Here is a 22,903-nt window from a genome sequence, read left to right as displayed (position 1 = left end):
GAAAATAAAATTTGAAGAACATAAACTAGCCTGAACTTAAAAAAGAAAAAAAAAACAAAACAAAACACACTTTTACAGTTTCACAGGAAAGAAACAAAAGTCAAGGCAAAAAACTTGCTGTGGTCAAACTCTGCTGTTATGTTACCATTCAGCCCTGAGCGCTAGAGAAGTGTAATTCAGGTCTATCTGCTGAAATTTACTGTCTTTTTACTTAGCTTCAGATTCTAACATTACCATAAGAGAAGTCAGCTAGTTGTTAATAATTTCCAGAACCTTATTTCCAGCAGCTATTCTTTTTCTCCAAGGTATGTATTCCTAGAATTTCCCCAGATTTTGTTTAGGTAAAGGAGGAGCAGTTTTTCACTGCAATTACTTTTTCTTTAATCTGTTTCAAAGGAAAGGCACTGGCAGACAAAGATTGGTTTTGCCTGCAGATTTCATCTTTGAATGATGTTTTGTGTTTAGGATGTGGTAGACATCCACTGTAGAACAGCACACTGGTTTCAGATGTTCTTTCCTTTTTGTTGCTGGTTACCAGCTTTTTTTTTTTTTTTTTTTTAATAATGCTGTTGTTCCAGCAGAGCCATTTGGAAAGAGACAGTGAGAATCTGCTTCAGGGCAGTGTCAACCAACTTAGAGTTTTCATTGGGTTAAATTAACTTGCTAGCCTTTGTGATAGGAATGAAGAGGAGCTCTGTGGTGGGGGCAGCTGATTCTTTCAGACCGACCGTAGCAACCACCTGAAGGGGGGACCCTCTAACAGCAGTTTCTTCAATGAGCAATTGACCATCACTCGTAAAGATTTTCAGTGTTTATACCTAGAAGTTGCTCCCACTAATGACACTGTTTAATGTGTCATCAAATCGCAGTGCTGCTTTGGGTGGTAGGGCTCTGGATACATCACAGGGCCATGGGTTTTCCAATTAAATGTGCAGTGAATTAAAGAGTTTACATTTCTTGAGAATGAACAGATGAGTAGATGAGTCTTCTTATGAACTGGTATAGTGAAAAAAAACCCCACCCAGACTGTATTAAAAGCAGATTTGATTTTGTAAACTTTACTAAACTTCTGATCCTACTGACCTACCCACTTCAGTGACTGGACAGAAAGACAAGAAAACTCTGTTGTTAAACCAGAGCCTGTCCATCACATTCACAGCCATGTTAGTCTGGAAGCAAAGCATCTCTCTGTGAAAGTGAGGTGAGGAGGGAGGCTGGGAATTGGTGGGGCTTGTGAAGCCAGGCCCTCTCTCAGTCACGGCCCCAGCTCGTAATCTGCATTTCAGTGGGGTGAAGTTTAAAATATCAACTGGTTTCTAGGCCTTTGGTTTGGTGAATGAAATGTAATAATTTATAAGCCCAGAACACCAGTGTCTGGCAATACTGTGTGTTGGCATTGGCCTGAACACCTTGTAGATGGGTTTAAGTGGTGGTTGTTATATAAAAATGCTGAAGACCTGTCATGATCGAAATGATGTTAATTTGAAAAACAACACTAACCTAGTTAATCTGTCAAAAACTACCATAAAACCGATGCTTTTCAGTTTCTGATGGAATATATTCCTTGGGCCAGATCCTCAGATGCTGTGGACAGTTGTGCTGAAGTCAAGCAAGCGATGGTGGTTTGCAACAGCTGAAGCTTTGGGTGCCTGGGGGTGCATACTTGTGTTTTATGTAGCCTGGATATTTACTGTAGGGCTGGATTGCATGCAGGGGATCTGATGGTGGTGTGCCAAAAGGAGAAAGAAAATTCCCTTTCCACAGAGTGCTGTCAAAACCCTGCATTTGTATTTTGAATCATCAGGGCTTTAGCTTTTAGGCTTGAAATTGTTTAAAGATGTCATAAATATTTCTGATATTCTGTTAAATGCAGTCTGCTTTGATTACCAAACCTTGCTTGAATATTGCACTCAGGGGGGTAATGATAATATTGATTTACCTATGTATAGTGTGTAGTATATCAGTGTTATCAGGCGTGACTTTATTTTAGTAGAAACTTTACAATACAAATCTAATCTGATAGTTTTATATGATCTCTGGCTCTGGATGTTGGAAATAGGTTGCAGCTTGCGTTGTAATGGTTTTGTTTAACACAGCACATGGCTTTTCAAAAGCATTTGAGGGCTAACCTTCACTCAGGGTTTTGTTCTTACCCACGAATGGCCATTTTAATGATCACTCACAAGAAACTGTTTGAAATATTTCAGAAACCTGTGGCCCTAACTTTGATATTCTTGTGTGAAGGTCACCCTTTTAGAGGCAGTGAGCTGTGTCGTACTGTCTGAAGGATTCTGGAAACTTGCTGCTGAACAGAATTCAGAGTGATTTAGGAACAGAAAATATCTTCTCTTACTTGCTGCCTATTGAGAAGTGACCCTGCTGTAACTCCTTTCTTGCTGCTACTCCTAATATACTCACAAGGGAGAAGAAGCCTTTGCTACAAGCCCATCAGCAGAGAGCAGATCCAGGGGAACTCCACTACATGGTGCGGTGCGGGGCCCAGTTTAACTTCACTTCATCTTTCCAGCACTCCCAGAATTTTTCAAAAATGTGGGTGGAGATCCATTACACATGCTTACTATGGTTACTCGCCATGAAAAACAGTGTGAACGGCCAACACAGACTCCAGGTGGTGGATCAGCATTAATCATAACAGACCCAGGGGCAGAGGATTGGCAAGATACCACAAGAAATGGTTGTACATCCATCCCCTTGAACTCCATTTCCTCCACAGAGAACAGGAATATGGAGGTAAGTGGCAGCGCCTCCATCTTCTTTTTCCAGCTATCATAAACCATGATCTGCTGTATGCTTGTGTCCTTTTGTCTGCAGGGACAGAGTGAATGACATAACTGTCTGGTAGAGTAGACTTAAAATTTTGTTTTTTTGGAAAGCTATCATGAAAAAATAATAAAGATAGAAGCCTGTCCTTCAAATTCGGTTGGGTTTAATAGGTACAGCTTTTAAAGGGGTGGCTTGTTTGTCAGCACACTTGCCTAAAAGACTATCAAGGTGATGAGCCAGAAGGATACATCTTTTCTTCTCTTTCCTCTCTTCCTCACTCGTCTGTTGCATATATTTCTGCTCATCTGAATCAGAGGGGGAAATGGGGTGGATATGGAAGAGAAGCAGGAGTGCTCAACATGTTTGCAGCATGCTCACAACAGGCCTGTTGTGTGAGATACAAATGGTGAACCAACTAGCAAGAGAAGTTTGGGCTTGTGGTTGGCCTTGTGGCCGAGCTCTCTAGCTGGCAGAGCAGCTGCAGAGGCAGCCGGGGCCGAACTGGCTGGGAGGAGATGGGGAAGTGGATGGGCTCTGGCCAGTGCCCATCCCTCCCCCTTCCCTCAACGCAGAGCTGTGCAGGGAGCTCTTTTGCTCAGAGGATGTTAGGACACAAGTGGTGCCTCCACTGAACCACAGAGAGGAACAGCTACTAGAGTTGCTGAAATAGGGACTGTGAGATGCTGTGAGAGCTTGCTGCACTTCTGGAGGATTTTCTGCACCCCATCCTCTTTCGCTGGAGCTCTGTCTCTCTCCTGTTTGCATCTTCCCACTCCCCACAGTCCTTTCACTTAATTTTCGCTCCTTGTCTGTTCTGTTTTATCTTCAGCTCTCCTGGCCTATTTCTCCTTACATCATTCCCTGTCAGTCCCTTGTTTCTTTTAGTTCCACACCCCCCAGATTATCTAAACCCTGTTAAGAAAAAAATACAAATGGACCTCCTCTGAAGTTGATTCTATCGCACAATTTGCTGGTTGTGTTACTGCCTTTCTTCCAGCCTTTCCTCCATCGTTCTTTGTTTTGGCTGTGAGAGCTCCAGGCAGGGCCTGGCCGCAGCTCTGTGTGTACAGAGCCTAGCAAGACAGAAGGCACTCCGTTCTCACTAGTCCTTAGGCACTGATGTTGTAAGAAGAATTAATAGTAATTTGAGTGGATGCAATTGCCAGTGTGGCCACAGACTTACAATGCAACTGTGGGAAAGTAAGTCTTCTGGTGTCTCTGATCACTATCTGTAAAATAATACTTTCCTTTTAGCCTTTAAATAAGAATACATGGTTAAAACTAAATTGGATTTTTAAATCTCTTTCACCATGAATAATCTTCTATGTGGTTAGCAGGACAATTTAGGTATGCAGTTGTTTTTAAATGGTAAATTTTAGGCTTACCTGTCTGCTTCTCAGATGTTACATGATTCTGCAGTGTGGTGTACTGATTTGCAGTTCATGCATCAAGGTGTGTACACAAATACATTCACACTTCAGTTCCGCTGCTGCTCCTCCTTTGAAGGATCCCAGTGGAAAATTTGAAGAAATAGGCATCTGGGAAAAGACTGTTGCAAGTTTTATATTCTCCTACCAACTTGTATCTTTTGTACCTGCACAGGTAGGGAAAAAATAACAGTAGAGACACATGTGTATACCCATGTTTGCATGACTAGCACACTTGTGAAGTAGAAACAAGGCAATGGTCAGAGCTTATTGCTATTGCATGAGCCCACTCAACGGTGTTACAGATGTGGAAAAGTGCAGTGAGAGTAGTGAAGTGTATGCTATAATCATACTTGCATATCTCAAGGAAATATAGTGCGTCTTATTAATTACAGATCAAAAATATATTTTGAGATCCTCTGATTAAAGGCAGTATTGAAATATAAATCATTGCAACAGAACCATGCTAACTTGCACATTTGAATGGGAGACCCTTTGTGGCTGAATTAGTTTTGCAATTTAGTAAGTTAACATACCCAGCACAGCAAAGCTCACGCATCACAAATTGCGATTATTCAGTGTATTTTGACAACAATATATCTATTTTAGTTATTTACAATGCATAATCACTTTCTAGTAGTTATTCAATAGCATCTCTTTTATGAAAATCAATGAAATCTTATTCATAGAGGCCGAAAGGGGTCAGGGGGATGCTGGGCAGAGATGAAGGTAGGGGTCCCTTTCTTCTCTCACCTGCACACTGGCTGCTTGCCACTGCTGTCTAATTCAGTCTGCTGTCTCTTCTCAGAAGTGCTGGAAAAGGCCCTGAAACCAGCACTGTGGCTTGATTAGGGACTAGTTAAAAGAGAGACATTTCTGTATGTATTGATTAGGGACTAGTTAAAAGAGAGACATTTCTGTATGTATTTCATGGTGTGCAGATGTGTGTGACTCGTACTATTGTTGATAATTGCTTGATAGTAGCCAAATAATAGATGAAAAGATGTTTTCTCTGTAAAGCAGGGTTTGCAAGTTTGGAAATAAAGTAATATTAAAGTAAAAGTAAAGATCTTTGGTGTCTGACAGGAGGTAAATTCGCTCAAACGAGACAGATAAAGTTTCAGACGACAGCTTTCAAATATCAAATTGTTTGTCATACAGGTGTTAGTACAGAAAATGCTTACTGCTAAGTACAAAAAACACCTTACAACCAAGAAACCCAGTGAACAAGAGAGTCTTTTAAACATTGTGATATGACTCTGTCTCAAGCTGGTGATGGGTCTAGAGAACAAATCCTATGAGGAGCGGCTGAGGGAGCTGGGGTTGTTTATCCTGGAGAAAAGGAGACTGAGGGGAGACCTTCTCGCTCTCCAGAACTACCTGAAAGGAGGTTGTAGCAAGGTGGGTGTTGGTCTCTTCCCAAATAACAAGTGATAGGATGAGAGGAAATGTCTTCAAGTTGTGCCAGGGGAAGGTTTAAGTTTCATATTAGGAAAAATTTCTTCACCAAAAGTATGGTCAAGCATTGGAACTGGCTGCCCAGGTAAGTAAGTGGTTGAGTCATCACCCCTGGAGCTATTTAAAAGATGAGTAAATGTGGTGCCTGGGGACATGGTTTAGTGGTGGACTTGGTAGTGTTAGGTTAATGGTTGGACTTAGTGGTGTTAAAGGTCTTTTCCAACTTAAATGATTCTATCATTTTATGTAGTTCCCCTTTCTTGCCCTGATGGATCTGCAATTCTCATTCATAAGATTATCAGGAAACCCACCCGTGTTTCATTTGAGCTCAGCACATGGGATTATATCCCTTTTTTTTCTGCTCAGTAGTGCAGCATCTCCCCAGTGCCTCTCACCAACTTTCCTGGCAGTCTTGCATTTTGTATTTCTTGCTATTCCAGTCAACCCAGGCATATATGCTTTGCACATGTGCCAAAGCCAGTAGTTTTTGCTGTTTCCAGCGTGCTGTTGGTTGAGACTATTTTCTCACTGCTTAACACTTCACTGGCATTTAACACTGAGGGCTTTGCCGTATGGTGTGCATCTTGTAGTATGGAGCAGGTAGCATGGGCTGTTTAACATGTCCTTCCTCACACTGGACAGATGTCTCTTTTTTGGAAGGGAATTCCCACCCTCTTCTGCTTTGACCAAGGGCCTGTGCTGATACTTTTCTCCTCTTTCCACCCACAGGGAAGTCGGTGCTTCCCTTACCATTGGGTTGCCTTGTGGCCATCACCTTATCTTGAAGTCTGGTTATCTTGACTAAAACCAAAGCTTGTCCACAACCAACATAAGTGTAAAATAGAAAATAAAGCAAACTGCAGTTTAGCTAGGCCCTAAACCAAATTAGGTCCAGTACTAACCAAGGTGTTAAGAGACAGTATATACTGACACAATCCGTCCATGTCACTTCAGTGTGGGTGCACCTCTTCTTCCACCAAGGGACCATCCAACAGGCTGTCTCAGATGGTCTGGGGCCGCTGAGCCTCCCCTGTAAAGACCAGAAGACTTGAGAAAGATCTGTGAGACTGGGAACAACTCTCAACAAGGTATTTGAGTACAAATGTGTGTGATAGACCTCAGACGTGCTACATAGCCTGAACCTCAGTCTCTTCTGGGGGATACCGCAGAGCAGTTGGGATTTGCAAATTAAACCCAAGTCCAGTGTAGACATTAATGCTTGATGTAGCTCTGCTTCTGCATCCCGGAGGAACCTGCTGGCACTTTCATCTTCTTTCTTGTTAGTACCACTGTTTATGTTTTGGGGTGTATGAAGGGGAACAGCCAGTATCTTGTTTTACTGTAGCGTGAGGAAAATCTATTTAAGTGCCTGAGGAAGGAACTGCTGGTTGCAGGTGTTGTCGAGAGATGTGTTCCTCTTCGCCCCTGCACTCCTGGAGGGGAATTCAGCAAAAAGGACCCGTGTGTGGAGCATGGTCCCTGACTTCCCCAAAGCTATATAAACATAGCAAAAACGCTGGTGGGCCCCGGTGCACTGAGGGTATGTGCCCCCCTTGTAAAAAAGAAAAGTGATTTTGATGATGTCCTCCATTTTTCTATGGTAACCTGTGAAATTTTTACCCTTTTTTTTCATATATAGTTTTTGCTGGACATTCTTGGTTCATATGTTAGTATTCTTTCCATTCCTGACTTGTTTACAGAAATTTTCAAGATGATGAGCAGCAGATAACAATAGGTGAATAATGAATGAATAACAGATAGTAGTCCAGCATGCTTATCACTAATAGCCTGCTGGCTTCTTGCAGGCTATAATTTGCCCACTTAAGCTCTGACCTGGTAAAACCCTTGAACACATTTAGAAGTGTATGAATAATCCACTGAAAATATTTTTGGTTGCTTTCTTAAAATTAAACATGTCAGTAGTTCCCTGTGAAGGTGATGTGTTTACTCCCATGCTTACAGGCACTGCATCAGGCATCACTCTTTCATATACTCACAGAAACGCTTTATCTCTGGTGAAATATATCATCTCCTTTCTTGAGCTGAATGTTTCATTCCTCTCACTCACAGATCTAATACCACAGTGAATTAAATGTATTGATGAATCAGGATTGAAATCTACAGTGAATACGATTGCTTAAAAATAATTCCACCAGACGTAGTTTAGAGATGTCATTTTCTGTGGGCACATATACTCTGTGTATGGGTATATAAAACAGCGTGTGGGAATGCGATGCTATTTAACTCATAAATGGAGAGCAGAATTTTATTGGTCACAGTAAATATTTGTTCAAGGAAAAGCAGCGGAGGTGAGAACAATCCATATGAAAAGAAAGCATGTTAGTACCCAGAACACTGACAATATTGTTCAAGGACAGTTTATCCTTGTGGAAAATATGACCCCCTGTAAAGCTGCTGAGTCTGTTTGCAGATCTTTTCAAAATAGAGTCCTTGCATTTGCCATTTTAGTTTGTTTTGGCTGTTGGTGTCCAAACTACATTCCTAGCAAATTGCATGAAGTGCTTATTCCATTATTTCTATTGTTATGTTTCTCAATAGAGTGTGGTTATCTTGAGCTAGTGTCACGCTTTAGTACATTAGCACTAAAATGCACTGACGCTCTTGCAAAGAGAATGCAGGGCAGCTGACATTGAACTGGTACCTTGTACCTTGTCTCTGGAGATTCCTAAACCAGAGGTTGCTTTCAGCTTAAAATGAAGAAAGGATATTTGCATTTCTTCATAATCTGGTCTACTCTTGTGAAACCATGACCTGTGCCAGTTCATATACATTCTGCTCAAACTCTATCCAGGTGCTGGGATTTGCTTGACTGGTCCCAACTGGTTTTTGGATGAGAGGTGTTTTAATCTGCTCTGAATTTATATTTTGCATGGCTTCAGTTTTCACGTAATGAGCCAGCTTTATCTGTCATGTGCACAGTTCTGCTTTTTTCACGTCCCAGTTCATAATTTTGTTACATGCATTTTGTCCATAGAAAATAAAGGAATCAGGGAACTGAAATTGAATTAGACCCAAAACGTGCTTGAGTTTCCTGTTTTTCTTGTATTAAAATACTTTTTCTATTGAGACCCAACATGCGGCAGTTTCCTAACCACAACCACAGGGACTGCGAGAACACCCTGAGTTTTGTCACAGAGCACAGCGACAGGCAGATCTGGATGCGGGCTGGGGATGTGCTGGGCAGAGCAGCGCGGGGAAGACACTGTCCCGCCGTGCTGGCAGCCGCCCTGCCACTGCTGGACAAATGAGTTATTTTTGTTCCTGGACACTGGCAATGACTAGGTTTGTGGTTCACCCCTTGTCCAAGTCAGATGGTATCTCTCTCTTTCATCCTCCTTCCCTGTTTTTTTTCCCCTGCCCATTCTTTTCTCTCATCTTGTTTTTTTTCCATCCTACTCCACTCCTCCTTCTTTCACTCTGCCCTCATTTTTTCTCCTCCTTTAGTCAGACAGACCCACTGAAATATAAAGCCTGACCTATCCTAAAGAGCGGGGGATGCCCGTTTTCTTTTTAAATTATGCACCTGCCTAGATGTTTTCACCGTGTAATTGCTATAGTCACTATTAGGAACAAAGATAGCCCCTTTAATATAACCACTAAAAGCCTTTTGATTTAAAATGATGTCTTCAGTTTTACGGCCTTTCTCTGCTTCTGGTAGTATCTTTCTGCAAAGACTGAGTGGAGAAACAAAAGAAAGCAGCGCAAGACCTGCCTCCAGCAATATTTCCACAGCCCTATTACTAGGGAGGGCTGCTCACACTGAGGTCACTGCTAGGAGGGCTCATCACCGAGTGCAAAATACATTCAAAAGTTACTTTATTATAAGATTAACAGCTCTATCATGAAAACCAGCAACATTCCTGGGCTTGTGGGAATCAGTTCTGCTGCATTCCAACCCAGGATGTCCTTCTGACACTTTTTTTTTTCTGTGGAAACACTCATAAATTTGACCCTGGTACTTGGAGATGAGTTAGACCTATTCCAGTACAGTCCCTTTGAATCCACCCTCTGTCCCTCCTTTGTCCCAAGAAAGAGGCACTCTCCCTCTGAGTCTTACATCCCTTAGTAAACGAAGGGATATTTTAGATATCTTGCTGTTTGTTTTGGACTAAGTGGTGCTGTTTAGGGAGTAATGTCCTCCTCAATGTGAATGGGAGGTCCCGTCTCAAGCAAAAAGATATTTTCACAAAAGATAAAGAAGCATTTTTATGCATATATAGGAGAGGGAGTCCTGCTACAAGATCTGAATTTTGGATACCTTCCAGATTAAGGGAGCTGCGATTTGGACATTGATAAAATCCCCTATTCTTAATGGTAATAAGAGAAGAAAAAAACGCAAACACACACAAAATTATTATCTTAAATTGAAATTACTTTATTTGTATTGACAAATTATTTAATAGAGATTAATTGGAATCTTAATTTAGAGACTAATCTGATGATCTACCCAACAATGAAATAAAGGCTGTTGACTGTTTATCCATTATCTCATCTAGAAGAAAAGCACAGTGTTATTGAAGTGATTTGCATACTATCTGAAGTAAAATATTAATACACACATGCCCTTCCCAAGTTTCAGCCCATCATTAAAGCTCTGTCATCATCTTCTCTTACACTAACATTTTGTGTGTTAAATAATCATTTTCTGGAGGCACTGAATGAAACCTTTAATTAAGATTTCATCTGTGGCCAAGTTTGGTACCTTGAATAAGCCCTCATAATATTGCTATTTCCCAGCTTTCTTAGAGATGTAGTTTTGAGACTGTCTGCTTGTTTGCAATTATGTCTAAAATTAGCTATTTTAGTTATAAACCTAAGAAAACAAGGAGTGTAATCTAGTGCACACAGAAGTGGGCCCTGCACTGGTTATTTTAGTGTGCGCTCTGTCGCCTTATTATTTTTGCACCATGTCTTCCTTATTTAACTTTTGATATGGGCTATCACTTTCCTCCTTAAAAACCTCAGGATCGCAGTTCAGTTTGAAGGCTGCACGTGTCGATTGGACCTGTTGTTATTGGGGTCTTTTCTACCAGCACTGTTTTTCCCCTGCTGTCAAATCTTCCCCCACCTATTTGTTCCTCCTCCTTAAGGCCTGTTTGGTACTGTTGTAATGACCCCCCTTGGGATACGTACAATTGGATTTCTAAGTTCCCACATGGCTCCTGCTTTTTAATGTTTGCTCCTGAGTCAGCACTGTATGCATGGCTGACTGGAATAGAGTGAAAATTTGAATAATTTCTGTTCTCTTCCCTGGATTGTATTGCTGTTTAGTTGCAGAGAAGAAAAACACCTCTAAAATGCTTCAGGAATCTTGTACTCTCCCATACAATTATGTTGTAAAATTTTGGATGTCTAATCTTTCCACATATATCCTACTAGTACCTAACCATTTTTGTTAGAAGGAACCTGATTTTCACTGAAGCTTTGTAGTTAAATACAACAGATGATGGATTTTTTTATCATGTAGCAGCACCCCTGATATACAGGCTCTGCTCCAAGTTGCACTTGGTCATAAAATATGTGGCAGCACGAGGCTAAACTTGTTTGCTGGTAGAACAATGATCTCATAGCTAGATGCTGGGGTAAAATTAGCTTTGGTCAAATTTACATTTTAGAGCAGGAATAAATGCTTGTCCCCTGTGTCCTAAGAAAGGAAAAGTTATTTCAGTGAATCTCTGGATTCCACAAATGCTTCTGGAGTTCAGAATCAAATTATTGCTTTCCTGTAAATGGAGTGTGGGGGGTTACTGTTTCTTCTGCTTCAGCCAGCCACGATGGGTTCAGCTCTACTGTCTAAACCACGTGCAGGCCTGTATCCTTACATCATGTGTTGATGATTCTCCTTCTGCCATATACTTTGGCAGGGAGTGATGCAACCTATCAGAAATTTTAAGCAATTATCATCTTTTGGGCTGCATACCCTTGGTAATCCAGGTAGCAATTACCCAATCTGAATATTTGGCAAGTAGTTTGCAATCCCTGTGGAGAAAGCATATGCAAGCCTGGCTCTGGCCTGATTAACTTTCTTAGTTCCCTGACTTCACCAAGCAGTACTGAACACCTAAGGGGAACTAGCATGTTCCCAGGTACCTCCGTCCTGAACAACATCAGTAAAAGCTAATCATCCCTTCTGGATTTGGTGTTCCCTTTCATCTTGGGCTGGCTACATCCCAGGTGGGTGCAGCTTCTGGCAACGTGTCCTACAATGTAGGTGTTATTCTCAGAACAAAAGTAGAGGGCTGCCAGATGTCCAGTGTCACCTGCCCTAAGGAAATTTTCCTTCCAAATCTCCGAGTGGATTGTTTCACCAGGTGACTGTGCTTGTTGTTGCAGTCTGCTGATGTGACCATGTGACAAAATGCACTGCTTGCTTCCGTGTTCAAGGGAAGTGGAATTTAACTTGCTCACTTGTATTTTGCAGCTGCAAAGAAGGAAAAAAATAGAAGTAAGAGTACACTACAGGATGGGCCAGCATGTGTCTTATTTCCTTCATTCTGGCAGCCCTCTCGGGGAGGAGGGACATGGCACTCTGGCAGTGACTATGGGCCAAATCCTCAAGAGTTCAAGAGCTGCACTCAGGAGTGGAAAGAGAGCTAAAGTTTTAGGGCCTTTAATCCCTAGGTGACAAAGAGCCTTGAATACAGAAGGCTGTTCAGTTTGTAAGAAAACACATTCATTTCATGATGTTCCCTTTTCCTGCATTTCAGAGGTGACTTTAGGTGACCTTAGAATTTTCTATTTTTTTTCAGTCTTTTTTGGTTACACTTATCCCATGCTTCCTTTTGTACTGGCAGACTTAGTAAGATAGAAATATTACTGGAGGGCTAACTTCCTGCAACATCACCTTCTCATTCAAGGCTCCAAACTTTTCTCACAAAAATATATCTGATGTCAGTAATATGAATGGGTCCAGGATGGTTGTGTATGTCCCTTTTGTCAGCCGGCTGTAGCTGTCTGATGTGTTCAGTGGCAGGACTGGTTGCTCTTGACTCAGCAAAACGGGTAAGCTTATGTTTTTTAGAGCTGAGCTGTCAAGGGTGGCCTTTGACAAGACTTGTACTCATTCTCCCTGAGCTTAGTGGCATGATTTAACTGCTTGTCTCTAGCCAATAAATCTGGTAGTCAGAGGCACAGTAAAGAGACACAAGGAAGTTTTTTTAATCTTCACGCAACTTCACGGGTGAGGTCAAGTTCTTGCCCTGTGATTCACCAGCAGATTTCATCGGAATGAAGGGGTCAACATCAGCTCCCTCATGCTTCTTTGTCAGTTCCCACATATTAGCATTCTTCCCCATCATGGCATAAGGAAAATGGATATGACTCACACTGCACAGGTTTCAGGTAAAGCAGAAATCAGAACATGAGAGACATTGAAGTTTATGACAGTGTTATAAGTGATGGGTCACTTTTCTCCCTAGGGAATCTGCTTATCTCCCTCAGATTTTTCCAGAAAAAAAATAACAAAGAGGAGAGCAGCAAGGAAAAGAAAAGGTGCTCCCATTTTTTGTGGTGTTACTACACAGAGCTGAGCTGCCAGGTTAGTAAGATCTGCAGGGAGATTGTGGTTAGTGCTGGTGGTTGACTGGGCGCCACTGCATTCCTTGCAGCGGGACTCAGGCCAAGGGCATGACGCCATCAGCTCTGAGGGATCACCAAGAGCACAGATTGCCAACAGGAGAGGAAAACGCAACAGAGTTTTTGGTAGCTAGGAAGGATGAGCATTAGTGACAGTCTAGCTGTTCTGCCCACCGTCATGCCCATCCCTGGAAAATGACGGTGTCAGCACACCTGTCTGCAGTCTTTTTGGCCTGTGACCGACTGGTTGCTGTCAAATGTAATAAAATGTAAATATTTGTGGGGTTTAATGGTATTGTTTTGTTTTGTTTTTTTTTTTTTTAAGTATAAATTCCCTCAGTTCCTTTATTCTTTCTTTTTAGCAACAGGCTGTGGGTCACTAGTATCAATAACACAGATCTCTCTCATGCCACACCTAAACTCAATTGTCAATAGGAGGTGTTGTAGAAGATTCACACATCATTCCAGCAACTGTAATATCTGTTGGGAAATGCAAAAACACCAGGTGCATAGCTGCTGGTTAGAGTTTCCATTTGCTTTACCTGGGGCTTTTCTGTAACATGCAGCAATGTACGTCACATGCAGAAAAAAAAGTAGGTGGAAGGTTCTTTCCAAACCACATTGACCGAAAGAATGTACGTGCCAGGTAAGCTGTATGCTGACGTGCTCATGTGTTCTGCAGTGGAAAGGGTTACCTTGTCAAGGAAATCTTCCTGGTGCAGGTGTGCATCCTAGCAGATTCATTCAGAGACTGAGACACAAGAATGAGCCCTCCCTCATCTGACATGTACAAACAGCATTTTATCCATTTGTCTCCTAGGACATTTGCTAGCTGTCTCGTTAATCTTTTACTCGTAGTCAGACATATGTATTGATGGAAAAACAAATCATAGACCACAGACCCCCTGCCTTGCATTCCTCACCTCCTCAGGGTAGCACTCACCATAGACTGTGCAGAGAGTACCAATATTTCAATGGTTTTGTAGCTGCATTTCCTCCTTGCACTTCTAGAGTATCTCTTCCACTGCTATACTCATAAGCTGTTCTTTCTACTTGTTTGTACTGGTGAGTAACTACCTACCCCCTCCAGTCCATCACATACGTCCCCTTCCTCATTTGCATTTTGTATACATATGATGCCTCCTGTATCTCTGAAGTTAAGGTGGCCGAGAAACTGGGACTGGAATTTCTTCCTTTTAATATGAAGTCACAGGGTGTTCCGTGCACCTCTCACGTTCTGGAGGCTTTATGAGCACCATTAATTTTACCAATATCAAGGGCAACAAAAATTCAGGGCCCAATCCCCAACTGGGTGAATTGTTTTTAACTTTATTAACATTATGAGGGAATAAGAAACTTGTGAGCCAGAGCCAGTAGCAGAGTACAGAAAGGGAAGTAATTTCAGGAACAGAAATATCTGTCAAGGTTAATCTCCAGTTATCTTGCTTCTGACTTCATCATCATCTGGTCGCAACAGACTTTGTGAGCTAAACAGAGCCAGGTTAGCTCAGTACTTAAATAAAATAGCCTGGAGGTGTTGTCTTGGTGGTGTTAAATAGTGTTCTTCTATCTTACCCAAGCAAGCAGATTCTTTTGCATCTTGCATCACTGCATTATCTGAGCCTTTCTTGCATGTCTGCCTTCAGGCCTGCCAGGCTGATTGGTTGGGATTATTGCCTGAGGTTTTCCAACGCTAATTTTATTTTTAATAGTATTTATTTTCTCCAACAAAGCTCTGCATGCTCACATGTTGCATCTCATTTTAAGTGATGTCAGAATTTCTTTAAATAGTAATTATTTGAAAGGGAAGAATGCCCTCCAAATCTTGTAAGAATATTGTTTATAAATATTTGTGCTTTGCATCTCTGTAAATGAAAATTACCAAAGCAGAACAAGGATTTATTTTCAGTTCTCTTTTAATCTCAAAGTTATGCTTTGTACTGTATGACATGGGATTCACCCTCGCGGGACTGGATTCAGCCTGAATTCATATTTCACTCAAATCCACACTTGTACATTGTTCAGGGTATTTGGTCAGGAAGTTTTAGCCTGTCTGTTTCAAATAATTCATGCTCCTAGTGCTCACTCTCAGTAAAATCCCCAGGAACTCTAGTAGGCTTTATAAGCACTTCTTCAGGTGAGAATGTTTCGTTCAATATGAATCTAGGTTTGATATAGTGATAGAACATCTCTTCCTCTCCCTCTTCCTCCCCTCTCCATTTCATTTCTTTCTAAATAAATTTTTTTCTTTAGTTTCCAGGTTCCCTTTGGAAAAAACACCTCAAAAAACTTTGTGCAGGTCCTAGCACAAGGGGGGTGGGATCATAGCTTGTTCTGTAATACAGATCACCACTTAAGACTTTAAATGAGAAATAAGTTGGATGGACTAGTGACTCTTCTCCGAGTGGTAGTCAGAGGTTTGTAATAGCTAGTTCAGCTGACACCCCAGGAAAGAAAAGCTCTCTGTTCTGGAAGCCAGCATTGGTGATAATGGTGTGACCTTTGCTGTGTTGCCTTGCCAGATACTTCAACACTGGAATAAAAGTGAGCACTTCTAGCAGGGTTCTGTAATTCAGTTGTCAGTCCAGCTCAGTCCATAGTCTTGCTGTGGAGGCTGGTCACAAAGCCACAGCCTGCTGTAGTGGTAGCATGACTAGGGAACTAGTAGGAAGTAGTCTTTGTATAGTGCGTTTGGCAGACAAACAGTTAAATCATGAAATTGTTATGATTATGGTTTTTAGTCGGTAATAATCTGTGCCAGATTAGAGTTTGTAAACCCGTCCTGAAAAGTGCATCAGTCCATCTCTAACCCTGGGTTCGCTGAAGACATTGAAGTTCAACATGTAGGTTAAAGTGAAAATTGCATTCAATATTGGTTTTTGTACAGACTAATTTGTTGGCTGGAAAGCAGTAAAGCTAAAGACGGGGCTGAAAAACTAGTGAAAGTGCTGTGGCAACTCACTGTAAACTTCTAAATCCTTGGCAGAGAGACTACATCCAATTGCCGTTACTTCTCTTACACTTAGATCGACGGTAAATTCTTTGGGGAGTAGCATCATCATTTTGTTTTGAATTCTGTCCATGCTTGGTCCGTGGCCATGTCTCCTGGGCTCAAAGATATTATAGTGATGCAGATTGATCCTCCCCACCTCTGTGAGTGACCTGAGAAGGCCAGGGTCTGGCTGCTGCTCCTTGGGTGAGCCATGGGAGCAACCCCCACGCCCTTCCTCCCTGTTATTCCTCCCTGTTGGAATGAGAAGCAGCAGCACCAGTGTGTCTGCCAGCCTGTCCTGCCTGGCTGGGTTTCAGTGTTCCTCTTTTAATTTCATCCAGTAATTCGTTCAGGGAACAGTAATGCAAAACTTAGCATCCTAGCTGATTTCTTCGCTGTCTTACTAGGCCTCCACGCCCTTGTCAGGGTCAGCATCCTTCAGATATCCACAGCCTACCGCAATCTCCTGCCTCCCCCTTCCATTCCCCCCAGCAGCTTGCTGTCCTTTAGCCAGGTTATACATATTTTTTCAATCCCGGTTGTTTATGGTCTCTGAGCTTAAGCGGAGAGCTACGCTGCCAGCGCTGCGAGACACCCCAAAGGGAGTTTGGCCGAGGCTCTGCCTGTTTTCACACCTCTCTGCAGATGGAGGCCGCGAAGCCCGCTCCCCTCCCCGGCGCCCCTGCAGGCACCCTGCCCGCCTTTGGCCTCCTCTGTCAGAACGACTTTGGCAACTGCCACTGCTGGATTGCATCACCGTGTGCGTCTCCCAGGTGGCTGCAGCTTTAAAACTCGCCTATCAGCCTGTCTATCTGGTATTAGGTTTGTATCTTGCCTGTCTATCCGGGGTATCGACCACCGGGCTGCTTTCGCAGCTTTAATTGCAGTTTGGCCATGGCAGCGCTGGGATGTGGGTGCTACGTCAGCAAACATAAATCCTGTAGTGGTGCAGGCTTGGGACCGCGTTTTTGTGGTGTTGCAGGAAATGGAGGTCCGGCACGCTGGAGAACCGTGGGGATAGGTGATGTGGGAAGCAAGGCAAGCGCAGCATCCGCTCGCGTCCCTCGGAAGCCGCTTGAGGGAAGGGAGCAGCGTAGCTAACTGGTGCCATCGAGAAGAAGAAGGCCAGCTTCCCCTTCTGTGATTTATATGGGGTTTATGGTAAGGTGTGGCCGAATAGGGTCGGTGGGAAGCAGGCACATACGGTTACGTGGGATTAGCGAGGGGCAGACAGACGGCAGCGCAGGACCGGGCAGGGGAGCCCGCACGTGGGACGGCTCAGCCGCAGAGGCAGCTGGCACCGGAGCACTGATAAGGAGGAGAAACAGATGGCCACGCAAGCCCTTACACACGCCTTCCTGGTAGGCCTGCTGGAGGCTGGTCGACATCCCTTATTCCCCAAACAAAAATAAATCTTTTCCCCTCCCTTGTTTGAAGAATTCATGTGGCTCATTAGAGTTTACTGCCATAAACATGGTCTTGCCGTCTTTACCCGGGTACGTCGCTACTGCTTGTGAATGACACAGGATCAGTCCCATTTGTGCCTCAATTGTGCTGTTGTGACATGGTTACAGAGCCCTTCCCTTACTGCTGCAAGTTTGCCATGTGTCAAGAAAATGGAGAAAAAGAACAAAAGAAGGAGAAATACATATTACATAAGATCCCCTGAAAACAATTCCAGAATTGGCCTTGATACCAAGGGGAGCGTGTAGCAGCTCGTAGGTGTGCAGAAGTTAAAATGACATACTGCTGAGCAAAATTCATTTAAGAGGTGTTCTGTATCACCGAGGTAAGAATGGTGTGATGTGGCAGTTGCTGTGGAAACCTTTTGGCTATACGGCCAAGAGCAGAGCACAGCGCAGAAGGTAAGCAGAGCCTAGGTAGCACCTAGGTGTAGGACGCAAAGCTCCAGCATTCGGCGTCCTCTCCCTACTGCAGTTTCTTGCTTGCAGGCTCATGTTATGCAGCTCTGTCTATTCTCCGTTACTACACAGCCACCACAGGGATGAGGTTTGGAAAAAGCACAGAATGTTTCTAGTAGTGCAGATGTTTTCAATGAATTCACCCTTCAGAACTGAAAGCGAAGGAGGCCTGGAAGGGGAAGAGTGTTTGTAGCGAAAAATATTCGGTTCATCCATATGTAGACCCAACGTGAGCCTGGGAGACACTGAGTGCCCCCTGTGAAGTGACAAGTGCCCTCAGTCTTCACTGAAGTTCTGCCGAAGGCAGTGGGTATGTCTGCATGGCAGTTGCAGCAATGACTGCTTTTTGGCTCGGTAAATTAGTCTTTGTGGCTGCGCTCCGGCTTCTACAGTATGCACACTTCAGTATCTCTTTAGAGGCTTGTCTGATGAAAAGGGAAAACATTCAGCATCTTGCCAGATCAGGGCCTGGATTTTGAAATATTTTTGTAGGTTAAAATGAGAATGCATATGCATGGGCTTGTTTTCAGGCGAGCTGAGCACTTGTAGCTTGCAGAGTTGGGTGCAAGTTTTAGATATTCTGAGTCTCCAGAAATCAGGCTCAGAACTTTTTCCCCTGACACTATTCTTATTGCCCTTGCCTCCATCTCCTCTGCTGCTGTATTGTATTTTAGCAATGGAACTGTACTATTTAAACCATTTATGATACTGTATGTGTGGGAAACAGTAGAAAATCTGCTCTATTTATCCAATTTAGTGGTTTACACTGCTACATGTGTGACTTCTATGTAGAATCAATCAACAATAGTGAAATCAAATGGAAGGGCTGTGAATGTCACTCAAAATAAGATCCCTTTTCCTCGACCGTGGCTCTAAGTCAGCCAGCGACCTGGAATCTGGCCCTTTTCACTCACTGTGAAGCCTTTGGGTGCAAATTTACCCTCTAACATCTTTCAAAAGGAGTCCCAGGACCCACTCCCCTCAACTTTAACATCTTGGGGAGCTGGTAGAGATGGAAAATTTGTGTGAGGACCCTTGCCACTATAGTATCTCAAATTCTAAGCTAATTCTAGAGAGTACCATCAGTAATTTTATGTGAATAGGCTTTCTAGTGTTACAGTATTTCTGCAAATATTTACAAAGGTGCCAATGTACATACAAAAAAGCGGATATGGTTATAGGTCTATCTATCTGTACTTTTGATTCCTTCCCTCCTTATCCCCACATCTGTTTCCAAGAATGTCATACCTGGAAAGAATCATTTCAAATTAATTCAATTTGTTTCAAAGCAGCCTAAGCTTCATCCCTCACAAGGGCCACTCAATCATATTACTGCTCCTGTGAAACTCCTAATGGGACACAAAACAAGTAAAAGTAGATTCAGGTGATCTTACATATTAAACGTACTAATTAAATTTGGCAGCAAAATGACTTTTTGAATTTCCTTTAATCCTGTTTTTAAATTAGGCCATATGTATTTTGGCTCCAGATTCACGTGTTCTTTTTTCCTATGAACTTCCTTTTAACCATGTCCTGTGGCCAATTCACATCCAATTGTTTGACAGTCAGTCTTAGGTGATCACTCTGGATGATTAAATATGAAGTGTCTAATTTACCTTTCAAATCCACCTGTTCCTTTGAAAAGTTTAGTGAATATCTCATATGGGAAGTTCAATGCTGTACCGATCTGACTGCCTCTACTAAAAACCCAAATGTTATGGATCTCTGTGTTTTATGAGAAATTTTCCCTATAGGAAAACTAGGAATTAGGAAAGTGGTGATGCTTGCTTTAAATCAGTACTGCTTTTCACATTGCAGCTTTATAACCTTCCCTATGGGGGAATATGAGTGTATTTATGTACCTTTGCAGTGACATGCTGACTAACAAGAGACATACTGACTAATGAGGGCTTCTTCTTGAACTCTTCTTCTGTACAGTCTTGGTATTTAACCCAACCTGCAAAAAGTTTGGCTTGCTGTGCAAGGATATCTATCTTGTTAGCCAAAATGTTAGTGGTCAGTATCTACTTGAATAAATAATCAGCCATGATGAATGCACACCCCTGTTGCGTACGTTGTAACTTTATGAAGCCAAAGGTCCAGGTGACATCCAGGATATATGGTGGTACCCATATGGACTTTTTTTTTAGAGGATGGGAGCCAATTCCCTGTTACTTCTGTGACCTAGGATACTGGTGACACTTTGATCTCTCATGCTTCCTGTGGCACACTATGGTTTTTATCTTTTTTAGTATTGTATCCTAACAATTTTATTTTGTTCTCAGGTTGTTAGGAGTGTTTTGTGGTTGTGCTATAGAGTGTGTGTGCGTTATGGAGAAAATGTTCAGAGGCCATTGTAGGCAGAACATCTATTAATGTGATCTTGGAGAGACTGACCTTGGTGAGCTGGGTGGTCCTGCTCCTCTTCATTGTATGCTGAGCTCTCCTGACTGCACCAGTGACACAAAATATTCAATGACTAATACAATCTATAGCAGCAGTGCTTTCACATAACGGATATGGCAGCAAAATTCTTTCTCAGAGCAGCTTTCCAGATCATCTGAGCCAACCATTTAGCTGGTATAACCTGTTGTGGCTCTGTCAAATTACACAGGACTCCATCAGCTTACTGCAGCAGAAGATTTGGCCACCCTTGTTCCATCAGGAATTAGCGGATGGAAAATTTACCTAGACATACACAGAGACACGGAGCAGCACACACCCAGAGTACATACCAGCACGTACTCATCAGAGCTCCTGTTTTGCTGGGATGACAATCTGGTCTGTTAGAGTGAGTTTGTGTCAGCACAGTTCTCTTGATCTCCATGCACTTAGTGACTCCTGCACTGGGCAGTAATGTCCGAGAGCAAGGAAAAGCTGCCAGCGTTACATGTGGTTGTGGGTACACACATGTGCACATAGTGCAGAGAAAATAAGTGATACTGTTGAATAAACGTCCTATCTGCAGAGGTGTGAGGTAGTCGCATTACTCAGGAGTGTGCCGAAATGATTGATGCTAAAAATGTTATATTGCTGCACTCCACACAGTGCACATTAAAGAAAAGCCAAGGCAGGACATATTAAATTTTATTGAGAGTGGGTTTTGCAACTTTTTAAGAGGCCATGTGCCATGCTTCCTTTTTTAGGATCCAACTACCAAAATTAAAACCAGTAAATCTTTCTAAAAATAACCTGAGAAAAACTTTCCCCTATGTGAAAACGAAGCATGTTAATGTCCTCATGTGCCTTGATTTTCCAAAAAAATAGTGCCTTGCTGGAAAGCACATTCTGTTCCCTTTGCAAGATACCAAACTCTGTTTATCACCCCTTTACCTTGCTGCCGATGGTGTGAGACTGGATGTGACCAATTCTGGGGTTCAAGCCAGTAACATCCGTAGGGATGGGAGGACACCCTCTGCTAATGGAGACAGAACTCTGACTGCGACAGGCTGCCTGAAGAAGTGAGCAGGATTTGGATCACTAGATCTTGGGAAGATGGAGTTGTGGGAAGGTGAAAGATTTAAAAGTCAATCAGATACAAATTTATTGTGTGGATTTTAATGAGGAATGTGTGCTTTGTGGGCATGGCTATACGCATACTCACTGTTTGCATTCAGTGAGCAAAGACATGTGAAAGGTGTTTGCATAACATGAATGGGAAGTAGGTAGGGTTGTTCTTTCTCACAGTCATGCTCTTTCTGTTTATATATATATGATTTACATTTATTGCAAAATATTATGTACTCAGACTGTGGCATATGTTAGGCTTGCTATTTCACTATTGTATGTTGAATTCTTGGTGGGAGATGAGAGAGGCAGTAAAAATAAGTAGGGTCCTCCTGAGGAGGTGATCATTTCCAATTAAAGGGGCATATAGTTTGCATAAGCAACAAGGAAAGAGATTATTTTAGAGATTTTGCGGAATTTCCTCTCTGCATATTTAGATGCAGAAACAGATCTTTTAAGACTGTACCATTGTGCCTTCCTCTGCATCTAGAAAATGCTCTGCCTAATTTGTGCAATGGCAGTTTGAACAGAACAGCGACCATTCCTGAGCAACTGTGTCTGTTCGGTGGGGTCTAGTAGGTGGTGAACATGGAGGGAAGCTCCTTTGCTGTGGCTGGCTAGAACCAAAATGTGAAAATATGGGTGGAAAGGGCAACCATGTGTGGACTTAGATAGCTTTCCCATCTCTTAAGATCTCTGAGTCTAGATTTTGGAGACTGTCTCCTGATAAAACTGTGGGATATGTACTGCAAGTGCAGACGGGAAGCTAAATGCTTTCTGGACAAGGTAATGAGTGAAGGCTGCAGTGAACACCAGCAGAGCCTCTCCTTCTCTCAGCCCACTCTGCCCAAATGAGTGCTTTCTCTGCAACTCTTGGCAGTAATAAGTGATCTTCATCTAAAACATCTCTTGTTACAGCCTTTATTGTATTGGCAGTAAGTGTGTAACAAGCCAGTGCTATACTAATAGTTTTGTAGGGATAAAAACTCAGTCAAGCCAAACACAGAAAATATTTTTTTCTGAAATGCTTTCTTGCAGTGCTAAAAACAGTTCACAGGAGATGTTGAAAACAAAGTGCAAGGTGTAGATACCATGTGTTTGCTTTTTAAGCCTGGGGTAATACCTAGGAAAATCTTTGCTTTCTAAATGTGCTTTAAACAGAAGGCCAAATTCACTGCTGCATAGTCACGCAAGATTTTGGTGGAGCAAATGGGGCT

At 42.5% G+C, this 22,903-nt stretch overlaps 1 long non-coding RNA gene across 1 annotated transcript in view; it reads left to right on the top strand.

Moving 5' to 3' along the window:
* The first annotated feature begins 2,600 nt into the window (after positions 1-2,600).
* LOC116965670 overlaps positions 2,601-22,903 on the top strand; it is a 56,329-nt gene continuing 36,026 nt past the window's right edge. Inside the window, exon 1 of the long non-coding RNA XR_004409535.1 lies at positions 2,601-2,751. This is a non-coding gene — a long non-coding RNA (uncharacterized LOC116965670). The remainder of the gene's footprint in view (positions 2,752-22,903) is intronic.

The sequence above is a fragment of the Tyto alba genome, unplaced genomic scaffold, assembly GCF_018691265.1.
Source record: "Tyto alba isolate M040663 unplaced genomic scaffold, T.alba_DEE_v4.0 Super-Scaffold_40, whole genome shotgun sequence".
Classification (NCBI taxonomy): domain Eukaryota; kingdom Metazoa; phylum Chordata; class Aves; order Strigiformes; family Tytonidae; genus Tyto; species Tyto alba.
The sequence above is the reverse complement of the archived record's forward strand: the minus strand, read 5'-3'. Positions and strand labels throughout refer to the sequence as shown.